The sequence below is a fragment of the Oreochromis aureus genome, linkage group 17, assembly GCF_013358895.1.
Source record: "Oreochromis aureus strain Israel breed Guangdong linkage group 17, ZZ_aureus, whole genome shotgun sequence".
Classification (NCBI taxonomy): Eukaryota; Metazoa; Chordata; class Actinopteri; order Cichliformes; family Cichlidae; genus Oreochromis; species Oreochromis aureus.
The window spans coordinates 21038822-21052015 of NC_052958.1; positions in this window are offsets into that span (position 1 = coordinate 21038822).

Genomic DNA, 13194 nt, shown 5'->3' on the forward strand with positions numbered 1-13194 from the left:
AACCAATATAACATCTCCACATTCACAAATATACATTTCTGACATTCAAAAACAAAACAAAAACAGATCAGCGACCAATATAGCCACCTTTCTTTGCAAGGACACTCAAAAGCCTGCCATCCATGGATTCTGTCAGTGTTTTGATCTGTTCACCATCAACATTGCGTGCAGCAGCAACCACAGCCTCCCAGACACTGTTCAGAGAGGTGTACTGTTTTCCCTCCTTGTAAATCTCACATTTGATGATGGACCACAGGTTCTCAATGGGGTTCAGATCAGGTGAACAAGGAGGCCATGTCATTAGTTTTTCTTCTTTTATACCCTTTCTTGCCAGCCACGCTGTGGAGTACTTGGACGTGTGTGATGGAGCATTGTCCTGCATGAAAATCATGTTTTTCTTGAAGGATGCAGACTTCTTCCTGTACCACTGCTTGAAGAAGGTGTCTTCCAGAAACTGGCAGTAGGACTGGGAGTTGAGCTTGACTCCATCCTCAACCCGAAAAGGCCCCCAAGCTCATCTTTGATGATACCAGCCCAAACCAGTACTCCACCTCCACCTTGCTGGCGTCTGAGTCGGACTGGAGCTCTCTGCCCTTTACCAATCCAGCCACGGGCCCATCCATCTGGCCCATCAAGACTCACTCTCATTTCATCAGTCCATAAAACCTTAGAAAAATCAGTCTTGAGATATTTCTTGGCCCAGTCTTGACGTTTCAGCTTGTGCGTCTTGTTCAGTGGTGGTCGTCTTTCAGCCTTTCTTACCTTGGCCATGTCTCTGAGTATTGCACACCTTGTGCTTTTGGGCACTCCAGTGATGTTGCAGCTCTGAAATATGGCCAAACTGGTGGCAAGTGGCATCTTGGCAGCTGCACGCTTGACTTTTCTCAGTTCATGGGCAGTTATTTTGCGCCTTGGTTTTTCCACACGCTTCTTGCGACCCTGTTGACTATTTTGAATGAAACGCTTGATTGTTCGATGATCACGCTTCAGAAGCTTTGCAATTTTAAGACTGCTGCATCGCTCTGCAAGATATCTCACTATTTTTGACTTTTCTGAGCCTGTCAAGTCCTTCTTTTGACCCATTTTTGCCAAAGGAAAGGAAGTTGCCTAATAATTATGCACACCTGATATAGGGTGTTGATGTCATTAGACCACACCCTTCTCATTACAGAGATGCACATCACCTAATATGCTTAATTGGTAGTAGGCTTTCGAGCCTATACAGCTTGGAGTAAGACAACATGCATGAAGAGGATGATGTGGACAAAATACTCATTTGCCTAATAATTCTGCACTCCCTGTATAGCCTTCCTGTTTTGTGAACTAACCCCCGTTCATCTACCTGTCTTTATAGCTGCTGGCCCTGCTCATGACCATCTGCATGATCCGTCAGGTCAAATGTAACAATGCTGATGAATCCATTGCCATGGAAGACAAATGAAAGGAACTACCACACATGCAGGTCCTCTTACCTTTAACCATTTCACTAGGTTTGAGCATAAAAAGAGGACTCGGTGGTCGGGATGTGACCTCTTTTTATTCACTTGAAAAAAAAAACGTTATTTGTGCCTTGAGCGAAAGAGAAGCAGGAGACAAATGTTGAGGTTGAGGTTGTGGTGTGATGCAGGATTACAACACGTAGAGTTTTTCTCCCAGCTGTACAAAGCATAGCTTAAAAAGCAAAATGTTTTTTTGTGTGTGTTATTTGATACTATGCTGTATTCTGGTCCTCTTATATGGGGCATATTGTAGAAAAGAAGCAGCTTTGTTTGTCTTAGGAGTGTGGAGTAGTTGAAAATAAATGAAAACTACTAAAGTTCATTCAAGAACCACTCAGTTGGCTGGTTTTAAGAACTTCAAATACTGATCATAACGTAATCTGTTTAATATAAAATGCTTATTGGCCCAAAATGATGAATAAGAATAAGAGTAACAAAATATCATGGTGATTCTAAAAAAAAAAGCCTAACTAAGAGACTGGGTAGAGAATGGAGTAAATTGTGATTGGCTGGTTTAAAAGGGATTATGCCTAAACCAATGTTCTTCTTCAGAAGGGGCTAAAGGCAAATCTAACTGAGGTAAAATAGCAAAAAAGGAAAATGTGAAACAAAATAACCTTAGTAACCTTACTTAAAAGTGAGTGAAAGATTGATGATAGAGAGGATGATAGGGAGTGGCTATATATCAGTGGATTTTATGCAAACACAGTGATTGGACATCTAAGGTTAGGAGATGGAGACGAGTGGACACATGACAGAGCATAAATCGGAAAACCTGTAGATGTTCTGGGTTTCTTCCTGGCAGTTCTTCAGGATGAACAGTCCAGAAGATCAGATCTCAGAAGTCCATCATTGGAAATTCCAGCAGAGAGACGTTAAGAGGGATCAAACCACCACTCAAATTAACACAAAGCAATGGGAGAAGATACATCTTCAGGCATGGATTTGCCCGTTCCTCCTCTAACCTCCCTCCTCCTAAAGATGAGAACAAAATCATTGTTAGCTCAGAGCAGGCTAATTAGACACACATGATTCAGGTGAAATGACGATTATTATTTTGGTAATTATTAATCATAATTTTTCCTTTGCTTTGCTCTTAACCAAATTGCTTTAATAAAACTTCCTTCCAAATCTAAATTGTGGGCTTTCATTTTTTAACCCCTCGTGAAACAGTAACAGAGAAATTTCAGTATTAAAGTTACTCTTCCCTTTAAAATACAACACACCCTTGGGGACTACTATCCAGGCTTCTAATTATTGACAACTGGTTACTAACAAGTGCCTGATCGAGAGGGCCACTGCTGTTAACAAGTGAGGCTGATAATACCAATTCTGGAAGTGTAGTAGTTGTGTTGAAGCACCTGGTTTTTCTTAAATATTTTATTTTGGGTTGTAATCTCCTGCCTACGTGTTCTGACTCTGTGTGTGTTTGTGTGTGTGTTTGTATGCTGTGTGATGTCGTGGGAGCATGCACGTGTGCTCCAGTCGCAGTACTGTAGCATGTTACGTTGCTCTCATCTGAATAAAAGTTTCTTAAGGCCATTCGTTTTGATATGAATATGACTCTTTAACGCTAAAGTTAGCCTGGTCCCTAGCAGGGGCCAAAAGAAATGTCTGGTGTTCATTCTGCTCATTTGTCAGATAAGCCATGGGCCAGCAGACACACAACACACACAGCTCGTGGTTCTCTGTATTTCTCTGTCATAGGTATGGAGATGTTTGTTCGGCAAAAATCTGACTTTCATAATCATATGTGTTTGTTAATATTATTTTAGTGGATTTAAGCTTAAAGGTTGAATTGTGAATTTTTGTCATATTTCAAAGCACCATAATCTGGGATCCTGGTTATTTGTTTGTATTTGGGTTATCTTATGGTTACACTTCTGTATCATTTTATATATTATTTTTCCAAGTTGTGTTTTCAGTGATACCTAAAAAACTCACATCACATACTCATTTTTGGAGCCTCAAGTGACTTTTTAGAGGAAGTGCAATTTTTTAAGAGGTTGACGCTTGTCTCTGGCACAACACACCACCCAGAGAGAGAATGTATTAAAACAAAGATTAAAGCTTTTTTTAAACAAACAAACAAAAAAAACCCCCAAAACAGCAGGTTGACCCAAAACAGGTGTGAAAAAAGATCCAAAAACTCAGCAACTGGAGGAATGGATTGAAAGTCCCAGGGCTTGCAATTTGACAAAGAAGAGAGAAAATGATGGTGGTTCGTATGTTCAGGGACTAATTAGAAGACTGGAAACAGGTGTGCACAGAGAGGTCAGGTGATAGCTGAAGGCAGGAAACACTGAGGATTGTGAGACAGCAGAAACGTGTCTGCAATGATAGTGATGGAATATGACTGGAGGACTAATGTGGTTAAAGTGGAAAAGAGAAATTTTAATCCAAAGATAATTTAATGCCATTCTAAAAGGGATCTGTCACAGAGTACGAGCACAGAGTCTGGATGTTACGGCTGTTTAACACCAATCAAATCAGCGGAACTGCCTCTTTTTCATTGAACAAACCAGAGCTCACAAAGCTCATCTCCATCTGTCTCTTTCCTTGTCTGCTGCTGCAACTAATAATTGCTTTTATCACATCCATAGTTTAGTTTCCCTGGTTAAATCACCATGGTAATGGCAGGTTTTTTTCAGAGTTTTGGTTTAAAATGGTCTGAAACCACCAAAGTTTCAGAGCTGTAATGTGCAGCCATCACCTTAGAGATAAACAGTAGCACTGAGGGCGTACTCGTTGATGAAATAATTAACTTAAATTCAAATCTTTATTTTACTGCTCTTTGCGATAAATCATCAGAGTAAAACTTTTTCAGCAGCATTTATTTCTTGTCTTATTAAAAGCAGTGTTACATTTTGCTTTTATAGATTTCTATCACCAATTTATTTTATTAAGATTATCTCTTGGTGTTTTACTGGAACAGGTGACACTCATAGGGATCTTTTTGTGTCAGAAAACCACATGACTTGCACAGAACCTAAAGCAGAAACCAATGCTTAATAAAGAAAGTGAATAAATACTGTTGTGATAACCATACCAGCAGCTGACTTTCACCAGATAGCAAAACGAGTGTGAAAGTGGTGACCCCTCGTCTGGGGCTCTCCTCAACTCTTTCCGGGAGCGTGGCACGGTTGGCCCTCCGTTGGTCTTCCTTGGACTCTTGCGCTCTGGGGGTCTCTGGATGTCTGGAGCCTGGATCTCCTCCATACCTGCTTCATGCCCTGGGGGACGGGGCTATGGCTCCCCACACCCTCTAGCAGATCATTACATGAAGGAACCTTTTGAATACAAGCGCACTCATGCTCACAGGTGTACACACGGGTGCTCACAGACACAAACTACACCTTTTTTGGCTGCTACCTCAAAGCACACTGTGCGCTGTCCATTTATTTATTATCATAATTCTAAATAAAATAAAATGGAATTTTAAATAAATCAAAATTGAATGTTGCTGTATAAAGGAAAATATAAAAAATAAAATAATATAAATCATTACTTTTGATCATATTTTGTGCTTTAAAATAAAACAGCTGCCGCCACTAGATGGCAGCACAGTCAAACTAAATGATGCACGTCTGCAGTGCAGCCCTGTTCACTGTCTGCGCTGACGTGAATTAGGTAAGTTCTAATGTTGAGGCCACTCAATTGTCTGTCTTTATTAATTGTGATAGTCACAGTAAGATGTCAAACTCAGCTGTACTGATAGGACATCTATTTAGTTTACTCCTACATATGTCACGATCGTTGATGACCCTCACCCACTGTCATCACAATCTTTGTATGTTTTTGTTCTTTTAAAAAAATACTGTCAACTCTTTGCAATCAGAGGACAAAGGAAATAATAAATCTGTAACATACATAAAAATCTACGTTTTTCAGTATAAAAAATATCATCTTGTCACATTATTATGCCAACTCAAAGTTCACAGCTAAGCTTGCCTACCTCTGCGACATTTTTTCACTCCTGAACCAACTGAACATCTCACTTCAAGTTAGAAACAGCAACATGTTTTTTGTTCCAGGCAGAGTTGAAGCCTTCAAGAGGAAACTTGCTTTGTGGGCTAAGAGGGCCCAGGAAAAGAGGATGGACATGTTTCCATTTTTGTCTCACATCATGGAAAACTCCCTTCAGGTGTCTGTCAGCACCTTTCACAACTGGCAGAGAAATTTGATGAATATTTCGCTGAGAATCCCAGAGAAGGGGAGACGCGGATTTTGAACCCATTTTTTGTGGATCCCACTGAAAATGATGTTGCTTTGCTCTCACATCTGGAATCCCAGCTTCTGGAAGTTTCCACCGACAACACTTTAAATATGCAGCAGGGCAAACTGGAACTGGGCTCCTTATGGATTCCTGTCTCAAAGGAGTACCCATGTCTGGCACTGAGAGCTGTGAAACTCCTCCCATTCACAACTACATATCTGCGTGAATCAGGATTTTCCATTGTGGCCACAACCAAGACCAGAGTCGGAAACAGACTCAGAGCAACACTGGAGCTACTATGAGAGTCAGCCTTCCCCCATTCCACCCAGACTGGATCTGATGGTGTCTCAGAGGCAGGCTCAAGTGTCTCACTAAGAGGTGAACATAAAAGGGGAGTTGCAGCTTGCCAAAAAAAAGGGAAAAAAAAGACTGTTGTGACTGTTTTGCTGTTCATTTTTCTCAAATATAAAGAGTAACTTCTGGTTCTGCCAATGAAAAAAGGTTTACTGCTGAAGATTCACTCACAGATTACAAGGCTATATTTTCATTTGCACTTTATTTACATTTTATAACAGTTTATTTATTTATGCAATTTCTATTTTTCCCTTTTTTCTTGTCTCTTTTGCTGTAGTAAAATTGAATTATTAATTATTTTGTGTTATTAAACCTGACTTGAGCCTTTCAGTTTCTACTTGCAGTTTGATTTGATCCATGAATTGTTAGCCTGTTTTGTTTTATGTGCAGGTTCACATACACATAATAAATAAATGTCTTTGTGATTATTACATTGCATCATGTCATTTATTTGACAAGGTTTTAGCTGTTAAAATGAAGTAGATTTGATTTAGTTATTAAATATAAATCAAACCAAAAGCAACATCAATTTATTCCATACAGTGTTGTGTTATGAAAAGTGAATGGTTGGGCCCCGAGGTAAAAAAGGTTAAGAAATCCTGATCTACAGTACATAATGTCATCAAAATAATCCGAAGAAATCTCAGCATGCAAGGATCAAGGTTGAAAATCAGTATTGGATGCTCATGATCTTCAGGCCACAGTTCACCGTGGCCTATAGAGAATCCTGGCCGAAGCTGGTGGAGATTCACAAAAATACAGTCCAATGTGACATCTCTTAAAGTTTATCGATATAAGATGTATCCCCAGGAATTTCATGGACTGTCTAAAAAGTCTGATAATTTTTTTTTTTTTTTTTGCTTTGGCAAAAAATAAAATTGGATTTAAGGATAATTTACACTCCAAATTTGCTTTTCAAAGAATATCAAAATCGATGGTGTCATAGGTTTTTGATAAGGTACCAAGTAAATGAAGAGAGGCAACGAAGTGAGAATGTTTAAAAGGCAGAAGGCATACAGTGTGTAAAGAGAACCCAAAACCAACAGTCTTGAAGCTTTTTTTTAATCATTGAACCATTTCCAGCCAAATGGGCTTAATGCCCACACCAGTGCAGATGAAAGGTTTGGATATTAATTTAAACTGTAAGCCAAATCCACATTCTTCAACATTAAAAAAAAACTGTTAAAAAACTGAGTCTAATACCTCGTCACATGGCACACAAATCTAATTGTATGCTTCACATCACTCATATTTTGCAGTTAATAGAATTTGTTCTCTAGCGTGACACTCATAGGTTATAAAGACTCTTCATGTTGTGATTTCATCTTTTTAAAGAAAATACCAAAAATGGAATAAAACCTGTGAGCTAGTTCAGTCAGACAACTCTTGGAAGATGCAATACACCACAGAGCCCCCTGAATTTTACTATTTAGGCATCAAAGTTTCCAGTCAGCCCCTCTGTTATACTGAATTGCAGTGCTGTGTGTTCATTTACTCATTTTCAGGTTCATACTTTAAGGGAGTGATGATTTTGGAGCCTAGCTGCCAATCTTTCACTGCATTCTCCCAAAGTAATAAAAATGTTTAAATATGACTTATCTGCTTTTGAATGAATTAGTCACTTCTTTTCACAGATATTTTTCTATTAATACCATTACAGAATCAAAAGCAAGGACCTCAATGTGAGACAATGGCTTAAGGCAAACATCCAAAGAATGAAATCAAGGCTTGACCCCATAAAGCTTGAGTGATTGGCAAGTACATGCAAGGCTCCAAATGTCAGAAAATGTTGACAATGGAAAAAGCAATGTAGCAGTAACAGTTCAGGCACAACAAGAGAGAGCACTCAGCTAAGAGAAGGGACTGACTCATTGCACAAAATATTTGAAACTGAAGTAGTCACTCTTGAGGAAAAGTTTTACCTTGAACAAACTTGCAAGCTTTTCATTGGCTACATTTCACTTGTGACAGTAGGAAAAAATAGAAGCTGCAAATAATAAGAGGAATGACAGCCTTCTATTTAGCTGCTTCAGTTTCAGGGCCGCTGTTATGTTCATTCTTACTCACTGTCATGACTTAGCCAGGAAACGTGTATAACAGAATACCACGGTTACAACCAATGCTATTTTTTTCCAAGGGCATGGGTCTTGATTCTACTACATTTTTTTTAAATACATGTAAAAACCACCAAGTGTAATTAGTCTTGTGACTCATCTTCTGCTACTGTGCTGAATGCATGATTCATTCTAATGGCTCTAGATGTGCTTCAGGCCAAAATAACTTAAACTATTTCAACCAAGTGCACTGAAGAAGCTTAATTAATTTTTGGAAGGCAACATGTGTTGTTGTTATCTTAGGTTCCTCAGTTCATTTAAATCTGAACTTGAGCTTTTGGGGAAACATTGTTTTATTTTTTTTTAATGAGATGTTATGAATATCAAGGTAACAAGAAAAGTGGAAACAGGAGAGAAACTAAACACAGTTGAAGGCAATCAAGCAAAATGACAATAAAAACTAATTAAACAGTCCAAAATCAAAGACTGTTATTGTCAAAGTAAAACATAAAATAAATAGAATAGTTTAGTCAGAATAGTGAACATTTTTAATGTTAAATGTTATTTGCAATATTTAATTTGTAATGTTAAATGTTATTTGTGAAAATATTTGTGAGGCCTACTATTAGTTAGAGCTCTGTTGAGCCACATATTCCTTTTGCTTTGAGTCTTTGTCAGCTGAACATGTAACACTACAGGGAGTGCAGAATTATTAGGCAAGTTGTATTTTTGAGGAATAATTTTATTATTGAACAACAACCATGTTCTCAGTGAACCCAAAAAACTCATTAATATCAAAGCTGAATGTTTTTGGAAGTAGTTTTAGTTTTAGCTATTTTAGGGGATATCTGTGTGTGCAGGTGACTATTACTGTGCATAATTATTAGGCAACTTAACAAAAACAAATATATACCCATTTCAATTATTTATTTTACCAGTGAAACCAATATAACATCTCCACATTCACAAATATACATTTCTGACATTCAAAACAAAACAAAAAACAAATCAGCGACCAATATAGCCACCTTTCTTTGCAAGGACACTCAAAAGCCTGCCATCCATGGATTCTGTCAGTGTTTTGATCTGTTCACCATCAACATTGCGTGCAGCAGCAACCACAGCCTCCCAGACACTGTTCAGAGAGGTGTACTGTTTTCCCTCCTTGTAAATCTCACATTTGATGATGGACCACAGGTTCTCAATGGGGTTCAGATCAGGTGAACAAGGAGGCCATGTCATTAGTTTTTCTTCTTTTATACCCTTTCTTGCCAGCCACGCTGTGGAGTACTTGGACGCGTGTGATGGAGCATTGTCCTGCATGAAAATCATGTTTTTCTTGAAGGATGCAGACTTCTTCCTGTACCACTGCTTGAAGAAGGTGTCTTCCAGAAACTGGCAGTAGGACTGGGAGTTGAGCTTGACTCCATCCTCAACCCGAAAAGGCCCCACAAGCTCATCTTTGATGATACCAGCCCAAACCAGTACTCCACCTCCACCTTGCTGGCGTCTGAGTCGGACTGGAGCTCTCTGCCCTTTACCAATCCAGCCACGGGCCCATCCATCTGGCCCATCAAGACTCACTCTCATTTCATCAGTCCATAAAACCTTAGAAAAATCAGTCTTGAGATATTTCTTGGCCCAGTCTTGACGTTTCAGCTTGTGTGTCTTGTTCAGTGGTGGTCGTCTTTCAGCCTTTCTTACCTTGGCCGTGTCTCTGAGTATTGCACACCTTGTGCTTTTGGGCACTCCAGTGATGTTGCAGCTCTGAAATATGGCCAAACTGGTGGCAAGTGGCATCTTGGCAGCTGCACGCTTGACTTTTCTCAGTTCATGGGCAGTTATTTTGCGCCTTGGTTTTCCACACGCTTCTTGCGATCCTGTTGACTATTTTGAATGAAACGCTTGATTGTTCGATGATCACGCTTCAGAAGCTTTGCAATTTTAAGACTGCTGCATCGCTCTGCAAGATATCTCACTATTTTTGACTTTTCTGAGCCTGTCAAGTCCTTCTTTTGACCCATTTTGCCAAAGGAAAGGAAGTTGCCTAATAATTATGCACACCTGATATAGGGTGTTGATGTCATTAGACCACACCCCTTCTCATTACAGAGATGCACATCACCTAATATGCTTAATTGGTAGTAGGCTTTCGAGCCTATACAGCTTGGAGTAAGACAACATGCATGAAGAGGATGATGTGGACAAAATACTCATTTGCCTAATAATTCTGCACTCCCCGTATTAACAGGATAATCAACCTCTGTGGGAGAAAAAGCAAACTGCACCTAGTATTCCCAGGCAGTCTCCCATTCAAGTAATAACCAGGCCTGTCCCAACTTCATTTCTGAAATCGGATGAGAGTGACATGCTCAGAGAAGTACCAGCCAATACTAGTTTCTTTAACACACAATATTTGGACTTCAAGAAGGAAGTGACAGAAAGCTTTGTTTCAAGAACTACTTGTTAATTTTGGGAAATGCTAGACTATAATCCCAACTATAAACCTAATCCAAAATCAGGCCACAAAGAATTCAAGTGGTTCTCAGCTTGGGGCCTCAATTTGACCAAAATAAAAACAAAAAAAATTGGCGTTTGGAGATTGCTGTTTCACTATTCATGGACACGATTCAGTAAAAAGGACTAGATGTTACAGTCCCTGATAATGCATTGCTTTAGATGGAGAGACTCTTGAGGGATGGCTGTTATGAGGAAAGGCAGCCCAGAAACTTTGCCAGCAGCACGCATCGTTGTGTGCCTCAACTTTCGGTCTTTTACCCAGGCTAATCTGCCATTTTTCTTCCTTGGTTAGGTTTAGGGATTAGAGATCTGATCTAGTTTATCATTGTAAAATTTGGGACACATCGTAGTGGACCTTGGATTCATCGGGTATTTCGGCCATTATCACTAGACACCCTCATCCAAGGAGGCCCTGCCAGGGTTGATCAGGCCCAGGAATGTGTCACTGGTTTATGTTAACTTGTTATTTCGCTTCAATCCCATAGAGCCATCAACACCGCCTGATTTATCTGCCGTTCCCACTGAATACTATGATCTGGCAAAGGTACTCAGTAAGGACCAGGCATTGTCACTGCTGCCCCACCGATCCTGTGATTGTGGGATTGATCTCCTATCTGGCATTCCTTTGCCCACTAGCCAATTATACAGTCTCTCAAAACCTGAGAGGGAGGCAAATGGAGCGTTATATCACGAAATACATCATACAGGCAGGCATCATACGGACGTCCACATCTTCTCTCATTGCTGGGGTCTTTTTTTGCTGTAGAAAAAAAAGATAACACTCTCCATCCCTGCATTGATTTCCAAGGCCTCAACAAAATCACTGTTAAAAATAAATATCCCCTGCCACTGCTTATATCGGCCTTTAAGTTACTCCAGGCAGCAACCATCTTCACTTAACTTGATCTCCGCAATGCCTATCACTTGCTTCCCATTTGTAAAGGAGATGAGTGCAAAATGGCTTTCAATACTCATCTAGGTCACTTCGAGTACCTCATAATGCTGTTCGGCCTCAGCAATACCCCCGCAGTTTTTCAGACTGTGGTTAATGATGTTCTCAGAGACTTTCTTAACCACTTTGTGTTTGTCTATTTGGACAAAAACCAGAGGTTCCTAGGGTTTGCAAACTTCTATCTACAATTCATTTGAGACTTCAACAAGTTGGTAACCCCCTCACTCAGCTCACTTCACCTAAACTGTCTTTCCCCTGGTCTCCCTCTGCGCAACAGGCTTTCGACTATCTTAAGCAGCTGTTCTCGTCCGTACCAATCCTGATCCAGGCGGACCTGAACCAACCATTTGTTGCTGAAGTGGATGCCTCTGACTCAGGTGTTGGAGCAGTCCTTTCTCAACAACTTGAAGGTAAACTACATCCTTGTGGCTTTTTCTCCCATCATCTCACACAGGCCATGGTACTATTAAGTAGGCAACTGTGAGCTCCTGGCCATAAAGATGGCCTTCCTTCCATTGTTTGGAAGGGAGCAAGCACTCTGTGCTGGTGTGGACGGACCACAAAAATTTGGTGTACCTGCAGGGGGCCAAGTGCCTCAATGTCCGGCAAACCAGGTGGGCCCTGTTCTTTACCAGATTTAACCTCACCATCACTTACAGGCCCGACAACCTGTCACACCAGTTTGCACAAGACTTTGAATCGGAGGAGAAGGAGAAGACAATTCTGCCTTCTACGTGCATCATGGGCTCTCTGACATGGGAGAAAGGCTGATCAGGGAGACACAGACAAGTATCAAATACCACGCCTGCTGGCCTACTCTGACCACTGCCTATCCCCAAGGCCAACATCGTGTTGGACTTTGGTGGTATTTCCAAGAAAACAGGCAGTTTAGGCAATGCCACAAACTACTCACCCAAAATGTTTTCCGGCTGCATGCTATCCCTCAAGATATCGTTTTGGACCGGGGTCCCCAGTTCACTTCCCAGGTGTGGAAGGAGTTTTGTTTTGAGCTGGGGGCTCATGTCAGTTTTTCCTCTGGCTTTCACCCCCAGAATAATGGCCAAGCAGAGAGGGCGGCTGGCAGATGGTACAGACCCTGGCTCACCAAGTCGGCCAGAAGGTTTCCTGGCTCTCCTCAAGGTACATCTCCCTAATACAGAATCCAAGAAACTACCACCCCGGTTCATTGGTCCTTTTGAAATACACCCTGTGATTAACCCAGTGACTGTCCAATTAACTCTTCCCCGCAACATGAAGGTTCACAATGTGTTCCATGTTTCTCAGGTGAAACCGGTCTGGACCAGCCTGTCGGGACTTTTAACTACTTGCCTGTTATTTTTCACTGTAAATACTCTCATTGTTTCGTCTTGGAAGAGTCCTGCATTTGGGTCCGCTCTTTCGGTATTACCTGACAATAACACTATAATGTGTCTTGATGCATTCTCAATCATCCAGGAAAGTAAATCTCCAAAAGTTGAATCTGTTCATCTGGACGTAGCGTTTTGTGGGAGAAGCGTTTCGTCACTCATCAAGTGACTTTCTTCAGTCTCAGCTGACTGCAGGTTTCCCAAACCTTATAAACAGTACATTTGCATAATG